Below are 25,071 nucleotides of genomic sequence, written 5' to 3' on the forward strand. Positions count from 1 at the left end.
TCTGAAACACTATTTAATGGCATTTAAATTGTATTTGGGTAATATGATAGCTCTATATCTGTTTTAATAGACAGCTACTGTAGTTTCTGTTGACATTGGGTAGTATGGTTTTGTCAGCAAGTAAATGGCATGTCCAATTTGTCTTATTTCTTCCGAGAATGTTTGCTGTCCCTTTGCCCATTCTGCCTGCCAGATACCAGAGCCCTGAACTTGTTCAATTATTTCAGCAAAAACAGCAGCTAGATAAATCATTTCTTTGGGAGAGTAATCTCTTAAATATCCGTCATTAATCAACACAAATATGAAGAATAATTGAAGAATGTTGTTTGAGCTCCTTGTTTTGAAGTTTTAATAAATGGTCGCATAATATGGTTAGTGAAAAATGTCGCACCAGGAACTATTGTTCTATCATAGCTACGGCTTAGTTCAGTACTTATAACCCCAGGATGTAAAAGATTTTTATGATATCAAAAATTTTACAATATTGATTTTGTATCATTACATGTCCGATTACTACCCAAATAGCACACGACATCCAATGGACATCTGAATGTCCATGTTTACCAAATCTGAATTTAGTTTCAATCTGGTCCAAACGTCTATGGACTAAATAAGAATGTTAAAAAAACTTATATTATTCAACGTACAAAGAATATTTACATTTAAACATTTTAAAAACGTTTTTCTTATGCAAATAATTTTCTAAATCTGCTTGCGACATGTTGCTTTAGCTGATAACAAGCGAAAATTTTTTGAGACCGCACGAGTTTTGTTTTCTTAGAAGGCGCACACACATACACACCGTGAGTGAATTTAGTAAATTTTTACTTGGAAACATCAAATCAAAAATCCATCAAAATAATTATCGCACTCTGTTTAAACTATATAAACTTCCAGATTCACTTTGTATACAAAATAATTTTTGTTTAAGCTCAGTCTTAGGTTCGGGGAAGATTCTGCCGCTAGATGTTTTTGTTTTGCTCAAAACTATTTATTTTAATGTGATTACAAAAACTTTTTTAATTCACAAGGGTTGCAAGAATCTATTTCTGGAAACGTGGTTAAATTATGTTCTTCACTAGAATTCGTGACTGTGTTCTCTTCGTTTAAAGGATCACAATATTCTATCAAATCAAAAGTGGGGTTTGGGTTTAGCAAATCTTCTAATGTATTCGGAAGATAAGAATCTAAATCTTCTTCAAACTCAAAGGGGTCTAACGTAGGTTGTTCTGATTTATTTCTTCGAGTACGATAATAACGTGAATGGTACAATTTGGAAGAGGAGAGAAGGAGTATTGGATGATTGACGCAATCGTGACTCGTAATTACGGGCTATGCGCTTAGTTAATCAACTCAACTAAGGATGGGTATTCGCGAAAAGCTGATGTGATCATGACATATAAGAATACGCTACGCATCGACTAATCGCTCGAGGGACAGGGAATGGAAATGTAGTGTCTTCCGAATTCTAAGTTTCGTTGCTTAATATAAATTAAATCAGGATTTCACTTTAAGAAATCGTACTTCATGAATTCTCTTGACAATAAGAATTGTTGAAAATATTTCTAAGTTTCAATGGCCAAAAAAAATTGGCGAGAGGTTCCCCTTAGAAAAATGGCTTTCGTGAATTTTTCTGACACTTTAGTAAGCCTCAGAAAAATTTTTAAGTTATCTGTAATAAAAAATAAAAAAAAAATTTGAGCTGGGATTCCCCTTAGAAATTTAGCTTTTGCAAAATTTTCTGACACTTTAGTGTGTGAGAGAAAATTTATCAGTTATCTGTCTAAAGAAATAATGTTAATTGGTTTAAATGAGTGACGTGAAACTGAGTAGAATTATTCGTTGGATATTCAATGTTTTATTGATACAAAGTTCGTTCAGTTGTTGTAATGATTTCTAAAATGTGCATTTTAATAAGTTAGCAAAATTTGTGCTAATTCTTGAAGACAAGGAACGTTGGCTCTTGCTTCGGGTAATGCAAGAATTTTGTTCAACTCGAACTTTCAGAATGCTTGTTAGCTTAAGTTCGCGCAGTTCATCAAGATTTCTTTAGTTGGTGTTCATCCAAGGAACGCAAGCTTCCGCTCATCTGATTGAGAGAGAGCGCTATTTCCCGTTCTCTCGAACTACTTTTCTCCAAGGAACGCAAGCTTCCGCTCCTCTAATTAGAAAGCGCTGTTTCCCGTTCTCTCGAAGTATAGAAAAGTGAGCTAGAATTTTAAGGAGCTTTCTTTAGGCTGAAATTGCCGCTCCAACTTGCAATTCTGCAAGATTTCTAGATTTTGGGGGATTACCACCCATGCAAAGGTAGACGGATTTCAATGAACGCAAGCAATCGCTCGTCCAGTTAGGAAAGCGCTATTTCCCGTTCTCTCGAAGCATAGGGAAAAGGAACTACTCCAGCTTTAAGTAAGTAACGACTTGTCATCAGTTTCCACTGGTGGGTATTCTACGCCAGCTCTAAGGAAACATGAACTCCAGCTCTCTTTAGTGGGTATATTACGCCAGCTATAAGAAAGCACGGACTGCCACAACTAATATGTCTAAATTGATCTTGTCTTTGCAGGCTCAATTTCAGCCTTGCAAAAAGATTGTAATATGGCTATTGTCGCTCTGGGTATCTGCGAGCATAGAGTTACTTATATGCTATATATATATTTTTTTTTTTCCTAATGTTTTTAACTTAATCCTTTTGTGCCGGTATTTGTGCCGCTGTTATTGCGTACCACTTGCTGTCACATCGATTCCCTGACGGTTGGTGTTCACTCTTTCTGCCAGTACTACTGGTTGCTGTCCCTGATTTATCGCAATTATATCATCTTGTAAATGATTAATTTTATTAATTATTGGGGATGTCGGCAGTTGCAAGGTTTAGATTGCGGATTGATTCTCGGTCTTAATATAGTTATTGGTGGTGGACTAGTTAGTCTGGGTTCTAGATAATTACCAAAATACTTACCGAGTTGCACTCCACGGATGCCATCTTTTTGCTGAAATTCTAACATTTTGTTCTACTGATTCTCTCGAGGGTAAATGAATGGTGGACCAGTTGGTCTGGGTTCTGGATAATTATTAAAATAATTATCGAGTTGCTCTCCACGGATGCCATCTTTTTGCTGAAATTCTAACATTTCGTTCTGCTAATTTTCTTGAGGGTACATGAATGACGATCGCGCGATATTTTGTTCGGCACTCTTGTCAGCATTGCGCGAATAATATATCACACACGAATGCGAGTAAAACGTGAAACGCATTCTTTACATATTTTGAGAAATCACATGATGAATCACACTTTTACACATTGGCACAATGATCTTTTGTTAGGATGCAAAACGAATTTTTGCATGGACGACGATAGGAAAGGAAAGCTCGATATATATAATATTAATTAATTATTAGTAGTTTAATTAATTATTAGTAAATTAGCAATTAGTACAATCGCCACTAACGTGAATTGTGATGTCAGTTTGGAACGAGTGTGGTGGTTTGCCTTTATTTGTCACACTCATCACTTTCACGCCGCAATTTGCATTAACGGTTCTACACACCGCGATTTAGCTAAGTACGAACGCGGTAATTATCCAAATAATTACCGAGTTGTTTTCCACGGATGCCGTCTTTTTGCTGAAATTCTAACATTGCGTTCTGCTGATTCTCTCGAGGGTACATGAACGGTGGACTAGTTAATCTTGGTTTTAAATAATTACAAAAATAATTACCGAGTTGCTCTCCACGGATGCCATCTTTTTACTGAAATTCTAATATTTTGATTTGCTGTTTCTCTCGAGAGTAAATGAATGGTGGATCAGTTGGTCTGGGTTCTGGATAATTACCAAAATAATTATCGAGTTGCTCTCCACGGATGCCGTCTTTTTGCTGAAATTTTAACCTTTCGTTCTGTTGATTCTCTCGACGGTACATGAATGACGATCGCGCGATATTTTGTTCGGCACTCTTGTCAGCATTGCGCGAATAATATATCACACACGAATGCGAGTAAAACGTGAAACGCATTCTTTACGTATTTTGAGAAATCACATGATGAATCACACTTTTACACATTGGCACAATAATCTTTCGTTAGAACATGTAAAACACAATTGAGCATCGCAGTTCGAACGAAGGCAACGAAGTGAACAAAGCCTGTTCTAACGATAAAGGCAGAGCCGTAGCCACGGAGGTGTCAGAGGGTGCCCAACACCCTCTAATATTCTTTTGATATTTCTAATATGTTTCTTTGATATGTCTCTAATATGTCCGAGGAGCTTTGGTCCTGCCGACAACGGGTTATACGAAGGGGAATGTACGATAAGCATTACAGTAGACGTAGTGATCATAATAATTAAATAAGTTTTCTGAAAAAGGCATGGAAAGAGACAACCTTTCAAAAGGAAGGAAAAAAAACACAAAACAGGGATATGAATAAATCATACTACTTGTTGATATAGACCTTTCGGTTGAATGCAGGTGTGGATTAGGTTGCGAGTTGATTGCCGGTCTTAACAGTAGTTACTGGTGGTGGATTAGTTGGTCTGGGTTCTGCATAATTATCAAAATAATTACCGAGTTGCTCTCCACGGATGCCGTCTTTTTGCTGAAATTCTAACATTTTGTTCTGCTGATTCTCGAGGGTAAATGAATGAGATAGACTAGTTGGTCTGGGTTCTAGATAATTACCAAAATAATTATCGAGTTGCTCTCCATGGATGCCGTCTTCTTGCTGAAATTCTAACATTTTGTTTTGCTGATTCTCTCAACCGTACATGAATGACGATCGCGCGATATTTTGTACGACATTCTCGCCAACATTGCGCGAATAATATATCACACACGAATGCAAATAAAATGCGAAACGGGTGTGAGAAGAAATGTAGAAATTTAATGGACGTAGTGATTATAATAATTAATTTTTCTGAAAGGGGTGTGAAGAGAGAGGGTGTTCTTCCTTTTTCCTTTAAAAAGGAAGAAGAAAGAACAAAAAACAAGGATGCGATTAAGTAATTTACTACTTGCTGATATAGATTTTTCGGTTGAATGCAAGTGAAGCTTAGGTTGCGAATTGATTCCCTTAATTTAGTTGCTGATAGTGCACTGATTGGGTTATAATTATCAAAATAATTACTGTGTTGTTCTAGATTCAGTCTTCTTACTGAAATTCTAACGTTTTGTTTTGTTGATTCTCTTGATCGCAGATGAATAACGACCGTCCGATACTTTATTCGGTACTTTCGCCAACATTGCGCGAATAATATATCACACACGAATGCGAATGAAATGCGAAACTTGTGCGAGGATTAGAGGAGCACAGTGAACGTAGTGATTATAATAATTATATAAGTTTACTAAAAAACGTAGAGAGGAACAGTTCTTCAAATGGAAGGAAAAAGAACAAAAAATACGGATGTGAATAAGTCATTTATTACTTGCTGATATCAATCTTTTGGTTGAATGTAGGTGAGGCTTAGGCTGTTGATTGATTCCTAGTCTTAACTTTAAGCTTCCTGAACACCAGCTGACATTGCTGTGTATTGCAAGCAACAATTCATCAGAGAGTTATATACGTAACGCACAACTCATGAAAGTTTTTTTTTTTCAAATCTTTACAATTGAAATGATTTCTCGTATATAAATTTAAATACTTTATCCTCGAGTTTATCAAAAAGATGGATATGACATAAATCAACGAACTTTTTTAATTATTTGGAGAAATTTAGAAGTTACATAAATACAGTTTACTACTTATATTTGTGTACCGATTTAAATGTTTGAAAAACTACGCAACAAAAATTACTATATAATATTATGTCATATCTAGCTTAGTATAGAACTACACAAAGCTAATTTACGTTTTCATAACTGGCGAAATATTTTATTATTATACCTTCTATTTAGCTTTTGTATGTTTGTATTGTTCAAAACGAGAGGTAACTGCAATTATTTTTAAAAATTTTCGAAAATTTTATTTCTTTGTACTTAGACACAAAGTAGTTATTGTGGTTACTTTTAGAACCCCTGTCTTCTCTTGTTTTGAACAATTATTTTCTTTTCGAAACAAAAAGGAATTTCAAAAATGCTAACAGATTTACAAGTGGTCTCTGTATTTTGATACGTTAATGGCAATATTTCGGGAATAATGAACATTTTAGTTCACTACTCTCAAGGGCGACTCGAGAATTTCTTAGCATTTTTGAAGAAAATATCCGTGAACTCCTTAAAATTATAACTGAAGAGTACTATCATATAAAGAAAGATTTCACTTTTTTTATTTACATTGCTCGAAATTGAAAAATTTATTGTTACTCCTTTGGTCTGTGACTTGAAAGTAAAGAAAACATCTTTGTTTGGAATTAGAATATCATTGAACAATTTAAAAAATCAAAAATATAAATAAGTGGAATTTTAAAAATCCACGCGTCGCTTGATTTTACACTGTTAACTAGCGTTTCAGTAACATCGCATATTTTTCTTTAAAAGCGAGATGATTTGTATTAGTTGTTGAAAAATCACATCTACACTGTGATTATTTTTAAACTCAATTTCTCCTAATCCACTTAAAGTCGACTGTTAATCGATTATTTTTAGGCTGAGTTGTTGACTGTTAACTATGTGTGTAAGTTGACTTAGGATCAATTATTTTCGGGAAATTAAAAGTCGCCTTTTTATATTCAACTATTAGTTGACTTATATTTTTAACTTTTTGCATTATTACAATATGCTCCATCGAAGCGCACAATCACTAAACAGTCACTAAGGATCACTGTCAGAGACAGAAAGTTATGTGACTAGGCGTTCTTCCATAAAAAGAATGCCAGGCGGTGCATCATGTTTAATGTACTCGTATGAAGGTTGACACTCTTTTGTATTAGAGTGAGCAGGAGCTTTCTCTCAAAAAAGCTTCTATACAAGTGAACAAGGGCAATGACGTAACCATCAAAGCGAGCTCTCTTAGGATCTTTGTATTTTTCCTAGAGAGAACTCAGAACCTCTGCAGTTAATTCCGGAGTCAACGGATTTTGAATCTGGCTTCAGAATTTTTATACTTTGCCATATATATGTTCACGGGATCGTGTACTGATCCCTATCTTCAACCGATTGCTCGAGAATCCACGAATCTCAGAGTACCTCTCTTCCTTCCGTAGACAAAAAAAATGTTACTATCAGAATGAAAATTCAGCAATAAATATAGATGACGTTAAATTGACTAAAAGTCATCTTATAGTCATTTAAACAGTAAGTTGATTATGTAAGTCAATTAAAAGTCGTGCATATAAAGGCTGCTTAGAAATTACTGAATTGGCCGGCTGATAACCGTCTATGATCAAGACATTTGTTAGTCAACTATAAAGTGATGTTTAGTTTGATTTTGAAATTGATTTTAACTTTAGATTTCTTTTGTCTGATAATCAACCAATAATCGACTTTATGTTGATTGAATAATTATGTTTTGTTCTGCACGCTATGTAACAATTAAATGTTCGAAAAGAACTTCAAAATGCGTTTAATCTACGGTTCGTTGTATATACATATACAATACATTTGTTAAAAAGAAATTCCGAATTTAAATGTAATGTTATGATTTAAATTATATTCAAGAAAAAATTATATTGGCCATCGAGGTTTATTCCGACTTTATAGTCAACAAGTTTATGGACCTTTGGATTTTTCTTCTTAACATTTGTGCAATGAATAAATGACATTATCAATTCTTTTGCGCTTGTCAGGAGTCAATGATTTACGAAATAATAAACATAGTAGGAATTATTTTATTTTAATGCAATCTTCAAAATTGTAATAGGTTGTTTCAAGTTTTTTTTCGATTTTTTAATAAAAATTAATTATACAAAACTTTATAACTCAATTTATTGAATTAAACATTGAAAAATTAAAAAATGAGCAAACATTAAACATTAATGAAAAAAAATTTTGTATTTAGTTTTTTGTTGCTTATCAGTGTTGAGCAACGCACAAATTATAAAAAAACTTGTGACAACCTAATGTTTCGTACGTTTACGAAAATGTGAAAAAGCTGAGTGTGTCAAATATAATACTGGGCACATAATGGAATCTTTACAAGTTCTTGAAGAAAACTGTTCAAAATTTGAGAGAAAACAAGATTTTCTGATTAATAAATTGGGATATCTTATTGATCACGATTATCTCAATTATGCGAGTCTGATGGAAAAAAACTTCCTTTCTTCAGAACAGCAGTTACTTCAACATCGCTAGTAGTCTATGAAGAGCTGAAAATCTGCTACACTAATCAAGATGGTTACGTGTTTCTCAGACGACTTTACGACGTATAATTATGGCTCTAGAAAATCATTGATTTTTATCTCACGATCTTTTTGATTTTACTATCGAAAGGCGACTTTCAACATCAAGAAGCTTCATTTGAAAATGATTCTGCAAGAAAAATTGGATCACTTTATACGTAATCTAACTATAACGGATCATAATTTTAACCTGATGGTATTATTCTCTGCGAACATTATGAGAATAAGAGATTATTTCTACGGTTGCACATTACCATTTTTAGTATTGTTATCTCTAAAATTCTGGCTGTCGGGACATCCATTACTTAATAAAGGACCAGAGTAATGGAAGGAAGATTGTAGTTATCCAAAAGAATTACAAATTCTTTGCAATTCTACGTTAATTGTTAAAGCTTTCAAATGTTACAACTTGTTAGCTGAGACGTTATATTTAGAGCATGCACGGTCGCATTACCGGCATTGCATCTAGTTGAACACGCAAGACAGAAGAATGAAGCCACCTGTACATCCATTACATTTGTTATCATCTTCTATGAGGCAGAATTTGGAGGCACTAAATGGTACTTGGACGAAATACGCTAATTGAATCGAGGATTTTCGTGGCTGCACAAAATTTGCTAGACCATTATTTGCTTTTTAGTTTCAACAAAATGTATCCAATCTTCTCGATATCTTCATCACACATTATAGATTTGTGATTAACTCCTGACACAGAAGAATATTATTTAAGAAATACAACTTATATTTCTTAAAATAAATCAGAAATATTGAATCGCGCTGAAGATCAACAATCAAGTTGTAGGTAATCGGTGCATTACTCATTTGCGATGATGACTTCCTCTTTGCCGAACATAGATGACCTCCTTGGATTAAGATTTAATACTTTTGGCCTTTCTTTCATACGAATATGGGATTCCTGCATATAGACTATAAACGAATTTGCCTAGTGCATTTATCTTTATACATCTCAGGAAAAAGAAGGCTTATCATCGTTTTTATATTTCCGAATACCAGGGCTATCTACTTTGAAAGACGCATCGAATTATAGAATAAAAAAAATTTTTAGCAATATTGCGCTGCTCTATGTTGCGTACAGTTTGGGCCAAGACCTATATAACAACTATGATACTAATTTTTTAAGAACAGATACTCAGTTCTGTGAAATATTTCCAAATTCCACAGTAGAAAAGGTCGTATCTGTCATTTAGTTAACAATCGAATACAATAATGTTTTAAACTTCCGGCTGCATTGAAGAAGCTCATGAGGGTGAAATCATTCGAGCACCATTTGCCGCGAATGATTAAGAAGATTACACTTACATAGGAAGAAGCGACTTTTTGAGACAAATGGAGACGCACCTCGATTTTAAGAATATTGCATTCCTTTTCAAATTATCCAAATGACCAGATAGCTCTGACGCCATGACATTTTGAATCAATATTAAACTCAGTGTCATACATCAGTCATCATTAATGAAAGAAAACCATTATGATTACTGGAATTTATTACGCATACATTTTTAACACCGACCGGCTAGGAGAGTACTTTTAGACTTCCATCACGAGACACAAGAAAGAAGACCAGTTAACAGTTTGTTCTACTGACAACTTATACCTATTCTTGAACAACGTTACTCTTCCGATAAAGTAATCACTTGTCCAAGTCGTCGATTAAATGAACAATGCACTCCGCAGACAACGACCAAATATGTAATTATTGAAGAAAAGATCGAAGTGAAGAAAGGTTCCGAATTTAACAGCGACTAAAATTATCGCTGCTCTGCGAATATACAGAAGTTTGCGATCAATGTAAAAAAACACTATTTTACTCATTATTTCACTTCGTTTAGTTTTATATTTACTTTACACGTTCACTTACATTAATGGCTAGGGTACATTGTTATATACAGAAAAAAAACGTGCGTAATATCTTTTATTTAATTTACTATCACACAATAGCGCACCTATTGTTTAAGCGCGGAAGTTTGTCTCGCGTTTCCATTAACGATGGAGACTAGTTTCAATGGTCAAAACAAGAGAAAACATTATTTTTAAGAATATTTAATAATTATATTTCATTCTTCTTACATAGTAAGTCTTTATTCTTTTTTTTTGCAATTTCTATTTCTCGTTTTGAACGTTGAACAACAATTATTTTATCGAAACAAAGAGAATTGACATATAGAATTCTCTTTGTTTATCTAGATTACTAGAAAAATTTTTAATCTATTGCTACGTCTCTATTAAGAAACAGAATATTATCGAATAATTTAGAAAATTAGAAAAATAAAATAACATATTTTCGTAGTTCACTACTTTATAGTATAGTATCACATCAGCAATGTCGGGTATTAGCTAAAAAGGAAATCTCACGCATTTGTTATATCAAGAAATTTTTCGCTCCGCTCTGTAAGTGTAAATTAAAACATCAAGAGGAAGCTGAAAATCTTTTAATCAACGATTCACTGTAAACGTAGTTCCATATGATAAAGTTTTTGAATTTAACTGTAAAGATTTGCATTGTTTATTTTTCCAAACTTAATCTGATTTTATAATTAGTATGCGAACATATATTATGTGTGTTGTGTAAGATAAATAGTGAAGAAAAAATATTACTTTTAATGGCATTTTTCAAGTTATTGAATAAAATGAAATGGTAGTCTTAATTAGTCACATCATGAGATGCTAGCTGGCACTAGGAAGCTTAAGGTTTTATGATATTGGCTGCGGTCCACTTGACGCTATAAATGCTTCGAAGCGTTTGATTAACCAATCGGAGCAATGAATTTTACAAATTGACCAATCGAAAAATACTTAGAAGCATTTGTAGCGTCAAGTGGACTGTAGCCATTATATCATAGAATTTATAAGAAAAGACATATAGTTATGAAAATATTTCAAGTACTCAATGCACTAGATCACTGCAGTACGGCGATTGATGTAGGGATCGTAATATCACTTGCTTCTTTAATTATTTTTTTAAACGTATAAAGATTTCGTTCAAACGTCATTTCGAATCTTCTTCGTGGGATCTTCGCGTATTGAGATTATGACTCAAAGAGAAATGTATAATGTTACGATGAAGAGTACTGTAGACAATTTCGATAAAAGATTTCAATTTATGGAAAATTACTTATTGAATAATACACAATTGTCTCGAGAAAAATATCTAGACTCGAAGCATAAAATATCGTACATCGAATTACAATTTAAAAACAGATGGTTCGCTGCGAGTAAGAAACATGAGTTTATATATATATTTTTTCTTTTCTTATTTTTTTTAGTTGAGAAACATCTTTATGGGTTCTCGCGCCTGTGGAGACAGGACGCGGGGTATGTGGGACTCACCGACATAGATTTGGCCGGTATACTCACTAAAATCTAATCTTTTCCGGTATCTGGACTAGGGACTGATCACGGGATCGAGTTGAGCATGCACCGCGATCCAAACGAGTCCTGATTCAAACGAGTCTCCGCTTGAGAGCAGAGACTCCTCCGGAGTTATAAGCGTATTTTGGGCACCTATTATGGAACTTTAATATTAAAATTGTCCCGTTTCGTCACACTACTTATTCACGCAATTCATACACGGCATTGTCAAGTGCCTGTCCGCCTCTTCTAGCTAGGGCTCTCGCTCTCTTTTACTCTTCCGTTTACACTCTCTTCTTGTACACTCTTACGCGTTTTGGTCTTTTCGCATTGCTTTTTTTTCCTTCGGGGTGGTAATTGGGATCTCTTTCGGTTGACGAATCCGTTTTTGTTTGTTTGGATTGCTCCTTGCGTACATCGCTCGTAAGTTTTCTTCTGTGAAATTTTTTCTAACTCTTTTTCGGTGGATCATCGCTCGCGTCGTGGGCTATTACGAGAAGGTAGCTTACGCCGGTTTTTAATATCGGCGCACGGTTCTCTTTTTCTCGCCTTTTCTTACTTGAAGAAAGAACAAATCGAAATAATTAATTAGAAGATTTATGTTGATTTTCTTGGTCGTTTATACGATTTTACTAAGGATGATACATGTATATTATGAAACATTCTTTTTAATTTTATGAACTAATAGAAATATCTGTTACAAATATTTTTTACATCACAAAAATGTCCATTTATTGCGATTAAAATTAATATAATGTAAATATTATTACTTACCAACTATTGTATTAATTGCAAAACGATGTAAGCATGACATATTCACATTTTGCCGATCTTTTCCTTGTGCTCTACGAGTTTGCCCAATGAGAGTACCATTAATCAAAGCTTTTTTAAATACTTCTGTTAAAAGTTTTCTAACAATTTGTGATGATCTGTGAGAATTTTCTAAAGCTGCATAAAATATTGCATTTCTGCAATAAAAATTATTTTTTAAATGTATTATCTGTCTGTAAGTTTCTTTGTATCCGTACCATCGAAATAAACAGGCATAACAAAAATAATAATTATATTTTTTTCTGCCATTTTAAGATATTGTCACGAATTATGTGATGTGAAAGGTGTCGTTTAAGTGTCTGATGAATTCTATCTCTGATGTGTTTTCATAATTGCTTGAGTCATAACGATGGTTCTCGTCTTTTTACGTTTCTTGTGAGTCCATTTTAATAAATTTTTTATTGCACTAATTATTGCACAATTATATAATTATTGCGCCTAATGAGTCACAACGATGGTTCTCGCCTTTTAGGCGATATCTGGGATTTGGGTAAGGTAAGGAAGGATACAATAAAAAACTTCTCTTGGACACACTAGAGGAGTCGAGCGCACCTTCTGTGATTCTGGAATATGGGTTAGCGTGTTAATGAGAGGCATTAACACCTATTTCTACGAATCGTGCGGTTGAAATAAATAGGCATAACAAAAATAATAATCAGTTTTTTTTAATTTATTAAAAAAAATTTATTAATCATTATATGTCAACATTACCAACAACTATTCAACAGACGTAATAATGTCAACGGCTTTTGGTATCAAATCAAACTGTATTAAGGAACCAAATAATGAGTATTGAACTCAGGGAAACAAAATTATTGATATAAACTCTATAAAGCTCGCCATGGCAATCGTTGCAAATTAATTCAATATCTCACCAATGCAATTTCGAGGACCTTCCCCGAATGGCATATAGGCGTAAGGGTGCCTTTTCTTTATTTCGTCGCCGTTGAAGCGCTCAGGATTTATTTGGGTCCGGATGTATTGAGGGATCTCGATGCAGCCCAAGCAACGGTATTGTTATTAACGTTCCTTTTAGCACGCGAATGTTTACAATCGGCAAGTCTATTTCCTCAGTGCAGATTCGATTCAAAATTGGGAGAGTAAGTTTTATCTTACTTGCTTATGTTTAGTAAGTATTATCAAATCTGGTGTAAGTTATTAAATATTTAGAAAAGTAAAATTATTTTTGGTTATATTAGCCAAATATTTAATTGATCCTATTTTACTATACATTTGGTAGTTATTACCAGTCGTTTTTTTCAGTGTATCTCGTATATATAAGACTCTAGTACGGATAAAAATGTTATATTTTTTTAGAATGAGAGTTGATAAATTCTCTCAGTCTCCGAGTAACGTCATCTTTTACATAGATCGGTAAATAATAAAATTCTAAGTTTATATCTGAAAAATTCTTTTCTTTGTTAAAAGAACTTTGATTAAATAACGGTTTGGTTAAAAATAATTTACCTTGCTAATATATCTTTAATTTCGATGGTATCTCCTATTTCAGCATTACACTCTAGATGCTTTGCGAGTTCATCACCACACTCTTTTAATATAACAAATATTTGCTTTATTTTACCTGAAGTAAATGTGGGTATTAACTTAACGCGCATATTTCGCCATCTTTTCGAGGCATAAGAAATAAATTGCCGATTAATGGATCAATCTTTTCGTTGCAGAATATCCCATGATCATGAAAATTTGAATTCTATTGTCATCACCGTTCGTATAAGATTGAGATCGGCTATTATCAAATTTGGTTGCGAAAAAATGTGTACATTCTAAAAGCACGATGTTCCTTATATTTCAGATAGACATCATGGAAGAATACTCCTGTTGACAAAATTTTCTTTTTATTTAATTGTGACTTTTTGTTTTGTGTAAAAATACTTTTAGTAACATATATCGTCAAATAAATAGAAACAAAATTATATAACAGATGCAAAATTAAGTAATAAATAAAATATATTCCAAAACATAATTACCAATCACAATTTGATAAAATTTAAATTATATATAATAGAAATTACACGCATATATATGTGAGAGTTAGAAAACAAACAATTGTGTATATTTGAAATTGAATGTTGGACCGATTTGCTACGAGCCTGAATTTAGGTATGTAAAAAGCGATCATAATAGCAAATAGGTAGGGCGCACAGTTGTTAACCGAACATCGAACGAACGAGTCGACCGAGTAAGCAATAAGCAAAATAGAAATAAGATTTTGCCCGCAAACGATGTGACGAATGAACGAATGTCGAATTACCCAACGCTTTGTTGACTATTTCTATTTTTAAATGTATGAGTCTTATCTATTGCCAAATTTCCTCGCTTTTGATACATTTCATCAATGGAACTAGTGGTTCAGCTTTTCAGCAATTGATGATAGTGATTCTCCTTCATAAAGCATTGCACGTTTTAAGCAAGAGATATTTTTCAGTTGCTATTCCTCTTGAATCGTCTTCCATTTTGTAAGGGTACCACTGATCATCTGGTTCAGTTCACTGTTAGAAATTTCTGTAGGAATTTTCAGGTACGTATGACTGAAGCTTTATGCAGTTACCGTTTCTCAAATTTACTATACGAAACTGAAAATTTTAGAAACAGCAACCGCATAAAGCTTCAGTCACACGTACCTGAAATTTTTGTTACACTTTATTAATTTTTAGTAACAATGACTAAATTCAACTTCATACATTACTAAAATTTTTTTAGTTTAGGAATTTTCAGTATCTGTAACTGAAAATTTCAATGGATAAAAAAATTTATATCGGTCTATTAATTTTAATATATATGTAGTTTATAATGGTATATCTTATGTTCTATATATCTATATATAGAATATAAGATATATAATTATAAACTATAATATATATTAAAATTAATAAACCGATAAAAATGTTTTCTTATATATTTCTTATATTTCTTTATATATAATAAATCTTATATATCTAATATTATATATATTATATATCTTGGCACCTAAATAGTAAGATAATATGAACTAAGTATGTTATATGCTATGCAAGCCACTGAGTATACATGTATCAAATGTATATCAAAAACTATTAATTATGAAAAGTTGTTTTTGAGTGTTCATTTAATGCAATGAGAATATTGTGTATAACATATATACACTTAGTTGTTTGTTTAAACATACTTCGTTTGTATTATATGTTTATTTATATGTCAATTATTTATATGTTAAATATTGTTATCGAAATAACAAAAATGGCAAAGGAGATGCGGCAAATACGAAATAAGTTGCTATACAATTGTTGGCAAAAAATAACAGCAATCTTATTGCATTTGGTTAGCTGGGAATTATATGTAGTATTCACCCTGCCGAAAATATGCGATTAAAACCGATTAAAAAAAAAGTAATCCAAATCGATCGGGATTTCTGCACTGAAAATATGGTATTAAGACCGATTAAAAATCAGATCGGAATTAGTATAATTTGGACGGATTAATATTGGGATAAATCCATTTCAATCCGAAATTACATGATTTCATAAATTATAATTAAATCGAATTTTAATGCGACACGAATTTTAATATGACACGCTGAGACGTTAATAAATTTTGTGTGCCATTTTTAAATAAAAAGATATTTTGATGACAACACTATAAATCACGTTAAAAAATTTGTAAAATTGTCCAAAAGCTATGATTTTTTGGCAGTTCAAACCGTCAAGAAAAAAATAATTTTAGAACAATTTTACAAATTTATTAAAATAATTTACAATGTTATTTTATCAAAATAGCTTTTTATTTGAAAATAGCACGCAAGAATTCTCAGCGTCTCAGCGCATCATTTCTCGCTACTAGTGTCAGGATTCTTAAATGTGATGGTCACTGAGAGTATTTAGGAGTCTTAATGCAACTACATTAAAATTTGTAAAAATTTTTATATTTTGCATTACACTTAAACAATTTATAAATTTAAAAACAGAAATATATATAGAATAGGTGTCGTATTTCACAGTCAGAAATATCGTAAAGCACGAAAGACGAGCGATACAATGGTTCAATTGCATTCAGGTGAATATGAACAAATATTACACATCGCTCCCTTAAATAATAAATGTCACATTCAAATATCAAAAATTACAATCAGTTCCAACAAACCGTTCGTACATGTATCGTACATGGATAAGATAGAATCAGAAGATTATGTACAGTGAGGTGCAACGATTCGCAGGGTCATAGTAGGTAGCTTGAGTTACCGACGCTGAGTCGGTAACGATAACGCACGCGCGCGCTCGGAACATGAATAATTTTATAGATCAAATGTTTTTATTATTTATGTTTATTACTTTATTAGTCTACATATTTGTGTATAACTATATATAATTATGTATGAAATATTTTTACTGGAAGTGAGAAAGATAAAGAAATAAATTAATATGTCTCAGATACTTTGTTTTCAATTTTAAATATAAATTTATTTAGTTTAATGTAATTATGTTTTTGTTTCTATTGCGTATAAACAATAATATATTCATATAATTACATACGCAAAATTATTAACGCCAAAATGCAGAATAATCTCCGTTACGTTATGTTTATACCATTTGTAGATCTATCCGTATAAATTTGATTCAGTATTATGTTATTATTTTTGCACAGACAGAGATATACATAACAACAAAGATAAACGTGTATGAGAAGGTAGGAAAGGTAAGGGAATAAATCATTTTTTAAAATTAAAAATATATTGGTTCTTTAATATTTTCTTTTTTTTTTATTAAATATTGCATTCTTGACAAATGTTCCACCGTTAAATAATTTGGTGGTTCTGAAAAGAACCGTTTGAAATAATACTGCCACCAACTAATAGTCGGTCCAGTAGCCTTCCTGTGCAACCACTTGCTGCAATCGCCTTTCTACCGAATCATTTAAATGCGCAAAATATTGAGGCTTACACCTCAAATTTTCCCATGAGTTCCTCGCGTGAGCAACCAGATGTTCTTTAGTTCTCTCATGTCCAGTATCCCACGAATTTGCAATTATTCCCCAAACATTTTCTATTAAATTGAGATTCGGGGATTTGGCTGGCCAATCGAGAACTTCAATCTCTGGATGTTGAGCGAACCATTCTTTTACTATGTGGGCGGTATGAACAGCACTATTGTCTTGAACTAACCGAAATGTCGGCATATCTTCTTCAGTGTATATTCTGCGAACGCTGGGGAGCAACACGTTCTCCAGAATATACACGTATTCTAAAGCATCCATATGCGTCGACACTTCGATTAATTCTCCCGGACAATGAGCACTTATCCACCCCCACATAGCACAAGTGATACGCCCACTTCTCCCGTAAGGAACTACATATTTGGGATCATGGCGACAATTTTCCGGTCTCCACACCCGTAAACGACGATCATCTGTCGAACAAAATACTTTCTCGTCAGTCCAGATAGTTCTGTTCCAATCTTCAGGTGAAGCTGTATTTAATTGATGCAGCGCAAAAGCGACACGATCATCGCAATGTTTCCTCGTTAGAGGAATTTTACGTGCGGCATAATGACAATGCACGTTTGCAGCTAGAGCTGAGCTCTAGAAATAGAGAAATTGACGTTTCTAGAGATTCAAATTTTCTGGCTATCTCTCTAACAGTCTTTGTCTCTCTATTAATCAAATCTTGTAATCTCTTCTTATTATGATTATTGCTAGGTATCATAACAATTAAATATCTATTTTTTAATATCACAGCTCTTAGGAACTTTAATATTAAAATAGCTATTTATTTCTTTAACCGTATGCTGATGAAGCAATAATTTTGTTTCTAATGCGGAATAACGCATATTCAACGCTGTTTAATGTATTAACACAAGGGATATTGACAAAATTCTATCAGATTTTAGCCGTACGCTAATGAACAGTAATAGTTTCGTTTCTAATGCGGAATAACGCATATTCGACGCTGTTTAATGTATTAATACAAGGGATATCGACAAATTTCTATCAGACTTTAGCTGTACGCTGATGAACAGCAATAGTTTTATTTTTGACGCCGAATGTTTAAATTTGTCAGTAACGGTATTCGTATTCTGATATAACGTGAAATATACATGCTCGACGCAATGTTTGAGCTCTAACAATTTTATCAACGTTACTTTTTTGGAGATCCTCTACTTTATAAATCAATTTAACATTGCTTTTTTGTATCTTTGCAATCTATTGAGGGCTTGAAGGTATTCATTGCGTTTATTACTTGTTGGCATGGTTTGGCAATACTCTTCTTTAGATAAAGGTCGACGGATTTTCTTAAATTTATGTACATGTCTGAAACACTATTTAATGGCATTTAAATTGTATTTGGGTAATATGATAGCTCTATATCTGTTTTAATAGACAGCTACTGTAGTTTCTGTTGACATTGGGCAGTATGGTTTTGTCAGCAAGTAAATGGCATGTCCAATTTGTCTTATTTCTTCCGAGAATGTTTGCTGTCCCTTTGCCCATTCTGCCTGCCAGATACCAGAGCCCTGAACTTGTTCAATTATTTCAGCAAAAACAGCAGCTAGATAAATCATTTCTTTGAGAGAGTAATCTCTTAAATATCCGTCATTAATCAACACAAATATGAAGAATAATTGAAGAATGTTGTTTGAGCTCCTTGTTTTGAAGTTTTAATAAATGGTCGCATAATATGGTTAGTGAAAAATGTCGCACCAGGAATTATTGTTCTATCATAGCTACGGCTTAGTTCAGTACTTATAACTCCAGGATGAAAAGATCCTTATGATATCAAAAATTTTACAATATTGATTTTGTATCATTACATGTCCGATTACTACCCAAATAGCACACGACATCCAATGGACATCTGAATGTCTATGTTTACCAAATCTGAATTTGGTTTTAATCTGGTCCAAACGTCTATGGACTAAATAAGAATGTTATAAAAACTTATATTATTCAACGTACAAAGAATATTTACATTTAAACATTTTAAAAACGTTTTTCTTATGCAAATAATTTTCTAAATCTGCTTGCGACATGTTGCTTTAGCTGATAACAAGCGAAAATTTTTTGAGGCCGCACGAGTTTTGTTTTCTTAGAAAGCGCACACACATACACACCGTGAGTGAATTTAGTAAATTTTTACTTGGAAACATCAAATCAAAAATCCATCAAAATAATTATCGCACTCTGTTTAAACTATAAACTTCCAGATTCACTTTGTATACAAAATAATTTTTATTTAAGCTCAGTCTTAGGTTCGGGGAAATTTCTGCCGCTAGATGTTTTTGTTTTGCTCAAAACTATTTATTTTAATGTGATTACAAAAACTTTTTTAATTCACAAGGGTTGCAAGTATCTATTTCTGGAAACGTGGTTAAATTATGTTCTTCACTAAAATTCGTAACTGTGTTCTCTTCGTTTAAAGGATCACAATATTCTGTCAAATCAAAAGTGGAGTTTGGGTTTAGCAAATCTTCATATTCTAATGTATTCGGAAGATAAGAATCTAAATCTTCTTCGAACTCAAAGGGGTCTAACGTAGGTTGTTCTGATTTATTTCTTCGAGTACGATAATAACGTGAATGGTACAATTTGGGAGAGGGGAGAAGGAGTATTGGATGATTGACGCAATCGTGACTCGTAATTACGGGCTATGCACTTAGTTAATCAACTCAACTAAGGATGGGTATTCGCGAAAAGCTGATGTGATCATGACATATAAGAATACGCTACGCATCGACTAATCGCTCGAGGGACAGGGAATGGAAATGTAGTGTCTTCCGAATTCGAAGTTTCGTTGCTTAATATAAATTGAATCAGGATTTCACTTTAAGAAATCGTACTTCATGAATTCTCTTGATAATAAGAATTGTTGAAAATATTTCTAAGTTTCAATGGCCAAAAAAAAAATTGGCGAGAGGTTTCCCTTAGAAAAATGGCTTTCGTGAATTTTTCTGACACTTTAGTAAGCCTCAGAAAAATTTCTAAGTTATCTGTAATAAAAAATAAAAAAAAAAATTTGAGCAAGGATTCCCCTTAGAAATTTAGCTTTTGCAAAATTTTCTGACACTTTAGTGTGTGAGAGAAAATTTATCAGTTATCTGTCTAAAGCAGTGCTCGGAATTAGTGGCACATTTCGAGCCGATTTCCGAGGCGACGCCTACTGTCTCCCCTCGAGCCCCTCACTCCGCTCGCGGGCCTACAGCCGAGCTGCCGGCCGCGCGTCAAATGTTGTGGCTCAGGAGCGTAGAGCGTCCCTTGTAAAAGAAATAGCCTAGGGCCCCACTAATTCCGAGCACTGTTCTAGAGTAACTGCGAATAGTTCACAGGTGTATATTATACGTAAGTATGCGTAGTTTGAAACGACCTACAAACGATCGTATATAGCGTCGTAGGGTGCTTCCCTCCTTAGCTTAGTCGCGGCAACGCGAAACGACGACGTGCCGCGCCGAATCTCATTGTACTTACAATTAGCGTCGGCCGTTTCGGCGCCAACGTTGTGTCCTTTGCGTTCGACCGTCTCGTCCAGATCTGATGCTTCATCGCAATTTTTCGTAATGTTTATGTATAATATATTTCTCGCAGTTGTCTCTCGTTATTCTTTAATCAATCTTTAATTGGTACCGTCCGACTTATCAGTCATACTCTTTTTCCATTTTGATTGAGCTTTTTTATTTGTGAAAATTTTGTTGTTTGAATATTCCATTGAAACCGCACACATTTCTCTGTTGATTTAATTGATACAGAAGGTGTTAGCTGTTACAAAATTAACATTTCTTGTGTGTCTACTAGAAAAATGTTTCAAATCAACAAATAAATGTGTGTATACATCCCAGCGTCATTGAGGGTGGCGTCTCATGGCATAGATATTTCACGTATCGCGTAACCAATCAACTTTATAAAAAGACTCAACAAAAGACGCAGAACGCTTCTGATTGGTTACGCATTACGCGTTACGCGGAAAATATCAGTCCATGAGACTTTAGCCTGATTCTGTCATTCAGAAAATTTTCCAAACTAAAAAGTCACCATTTTTCTACATACTTGCAGTTCATGATTAATGAAACGACTAGAGCTTATTAGTAGAAAAATAACGACTTTTCAGTTTGGAAAATTTTCCGAGGGACAAAATCGATAACACTGGGTGCAAATTAAATGGTACAACGAACTGCACAAAATTTCTAAAATAGCATCTAGCAAAAATAATTTTTATTTCTGTTATATATAGTAATAATACCTATAAAAAGTTTTTTTTTTATTTTTTGAAATTAATGAGAAATTTTTATAGTTAGAGATTAATGTGAGTAATGCGGGGCGAAAGACCTGTGATATTTGCTATTAATTTATACTTGTAGTTAAATAATATATGTATTAACAATATTTCAACAATATATGTAATAGATACGTAATATATTAATAAATATATATTAACAACAATATATGTAACATAAATGTAATATATTAATAAATATATATTAATAATATACGTAACATATTAATAAATATATATTAAATTATTATATTTATATTTTAGGGTGTATTTATATGTAAAATAATATAATTTTGATTTCGATTATCATTACAAATACCATTGAAAATGCTACTCATTTAAAACAATGCGTCCATGGACCGAAAGGAATTTACGAACAGATGGCAAAAAATACTTTGAGAATCCAAACTTATAAAACTATTGTAGAAGAAGTTTCAGAAACGTATATCTGTTCGTCGTATTGCAATTCGTTATTTCAGCCAGATGAGGGCCATTGAGGCGCCGATTTGCAGCACACGGACAGCACCGGCTCTCCCCACTTCTCGGCATTCGGCTGATTCGGCGTGCGTCGTCGAGACTCGACATTCGAGCAGCCAAGGCTTCGAGTGGGGACTGGGGAGGTCTTCCTGTCTCTTTCTTTCTCGGTTCCTCTCCTTCTCGCTGTATCCTCTTCTGTCGAGCGTTCTCTTTCTTTCTTGTTACAGGCATAGCTTTGCTTTCAGCTACGAATTCCAATTTTCGGGCACAGAACCGAGCGCGCGAGCGCGCGCGCAACATATATACATATATATATATATACATACAATTATTTATACATATAAGTTAGTAGGAAAATCTTAATTTTCCTACAACATTTATTAAATTATATGACGATAAAATCTTGCATAAAAATTTTAATCGGCAATTATGTAGGTGTATATAAAAAAATAGATGTGGAATTGACCTGTTGTAAGACATTGATAACTGCCGATGTAATTTCAAAATATTTCAAAGTATTCTACAAAACTATGACGATATATATCTATATTTTTATCTTAATAGTATATTTACAAAATTAGAAAAAAATTGAAAAAAATATTGCTCTACTATGCATGGAACATTTATAAATATAATTAATCCATGTACATGTTTACGAAAATCTTAATTATTTCTAAATTACAATGTAGAACTATTGCAATATGAAATATATTACACATATTCAGCATGGTGACATGTTAAATAAAGAACCAAACGGTATCGAAATCATTATAAAATTACGAATAATTGCACTGAAAGCAAAGTTATGCCTGTAATAAGAAAGAAAGAGAACGCTCGAGACAGAAGAGGATACAGCGAGAAGAAGAGGAACCGAGAAAGAAACAGACAGGAAGACCTCCTCAGTCCCCACTCGTCGCCTTAGCTGCTCGAACGTCGAGTCTCCACGACGCACGCCGAATCAGCCGAATGCCGAGGAGTGGGGAGAGTGGATCTGTTCCTTCTGGCAACCGTGTGCTGCAAATCGGCGCTTCAACGGCATCACCGCCGTTGTAAGGGTGACCCACCCTTAGAGAGAGACGCTCTTACTTTGGCACACCATGTCTACTCTCACCACGGTGTGGCTGCAAATCAGCGCCTCAATGGCAACTCTGTCAGCGAGGTATAAAAGGCGGATACTAGCGTTTAATGCTAGATATAAAGTAAATTTTTCGGAATTCGGAGCATACGAGTTCCGCGGCCAATTTCTTATTGAACAGTTTTGTTGCTCAACGAGCAATTTTGCGACCATTCAACGTGCCCTAGGATCAAGTACTGACAAACAAATTTTGTGAGTTTCTAAAGGTATTGTAATTTATCTTTTAATTAATTTTACACTTTATAATTATTACTTTATAATTATTACATTTATAATTATTACATTCAAATATTTTGAGATTGTTTCAAGGTTCATTAGTTATAATTTGAACCTTGTAAATAATTTATATATTTTGAACATAAAAGATTTTGTTAATAATTATCTTATAGTTACCCAAATAGCAAACAGAATTTTTAAAAAATTCAGGTTTATGTTATTAATTCTGAGTTCTCTTTTATTTTGAAATGCAGAATTTTCTTTTCGTCTTAAATTGAACCTAGAATTCATGACATAAATTTGAATTTTTTTATTCTTTTTGAATTTTCTGTGCTGCGCGACAACACGTAACGATATTTCTAGCTGTCGTTAAGAGTTACCGAATCCCGCTACAGATATTTTGAGTTATTGCATTCTTTATTATATACTATTCGTATGTATGCATCAATGTACGCGCAACAAACTATAGAGGGTGTTCATTAAGCGCTCCATAGATGTCAGACGCTCGGTTACAGAACCAAGTTAAACGTACAGACCTCTGGTAAAAATTATTCTCAGATTTTTTTGTATCATTTTTCGGAACATCTATATAATTTTTTATAAAACGTTATAAACTCTAAAAAGTAAAGAAGTATTTTTTAAAAATTGTGAAATGAGAAATCAGAATATTTCAGAATTCAAATGCATAAAAAGTTCTAAGAAAAGATATAAACTTTTTAGGTATTTTTAATTGTATGTATTTCCGAAAAATGTTCCAATTCGTATAAAAATTTTATGAGAAAAACTTTAGCCAAGGAGATTTTGAGAAAAATATGATAAAATATGAAAAATTTCTCATAATTATGAAATCGTTCTGAGAAGTTATAAATTTTTTATTTCTCCCCTTAAAAAAAAAACTACAAGAATGCGAAAAAATTATTGATATACTATATAAAAACTGCAGTTTTTCAACAGTATTCTAGTAATTTTTTCGTATTCTTGTAGTTTTTTTCCATAAGGGTCGTTGGAAAAAATGTAAGAAAACATTAGACAATCTGAAGAATTTTATATAATTTCACATGCGAGCATTCTGAGAAATTATGAAATTTCTTATTTCATATTTCTTTGGAAAGTTGAGAAAAAATATTAGATAAATTGAAAAATTTTTCATAATTTCTAATAGGATCGTTCTGATCGAGACATTATATTTTATGTTTTGGTGAAAAAATTTGAAAACAATTTCTCATAAGTTTACATAATTACTTATGAATTTGTGACAAGAGAAATTATGAAAAATTTTATAAAAAATTATGAAAAAAGTTTTTATCAGGGAAAACTGCATACTTCGTTATATTACAAAAAATCTGAGAAAAATTTTTACCAAGTGTTTGTACATTTAACTCGGTCCTGTAACCGAGCATCTAACATCTATGGAGTGTTTAGTGAACTACAAATGCAAGTCGGTAAGTCAACTCCTACGGTAAAACGTGAGGACAACCATTAATGGACATCCTGTGTGTGTGTGTGTGTGTGTGTGT

At 33.0% G+C, this 25,071-nt stretch overlaps 1 protein-coding gene and 1 long non-coding RNA gene across 2 annotated transcripts in view; both read left to right on the top strand.

Annotated features, from left to right (window-relative positions):
- LOC120359382 overlaps window positions 1-22,481 on the top strand; it is an 80,878-nt gene extending 58,397 nt beyond the window's left edge. Inside the window, exon 2 of the long non-coding RNA XR_005576157.1 lies at window positions 21,991-22,481. This is a non-coding gene — a long non-coding RNA (uncharacterized LOC120359382). The remainder of the gene's footprint in view (window positions 1-21,990) is intronic.
- LOC105206459 (probable cytochrome P450 6a14) overlaps window positions 1-25,071 on the top strand; it is a 193,787-nt gene that overhangs the window by 91,380 nt on the left and 77,336 nt on the right. The gene's annotated exons all lie outside the window — the stretch shown is intronic.

Source organism: Solenopsis invicta, chromosome 13 (genome assembly GCF_016802725.1).
Source record: "Solenopsis invicta isolate M01_SB chromosome 13, UNIL_Sinv_3.0, whole genome shotgun sequence".
In the NCBI taxonomy this organism is placed as follows: Eukaryota; Metazoa; Arthropoda; class Insecta; order Hymenoptera; family Formicidae; genus Solenopsis; species Solenopsis invicta.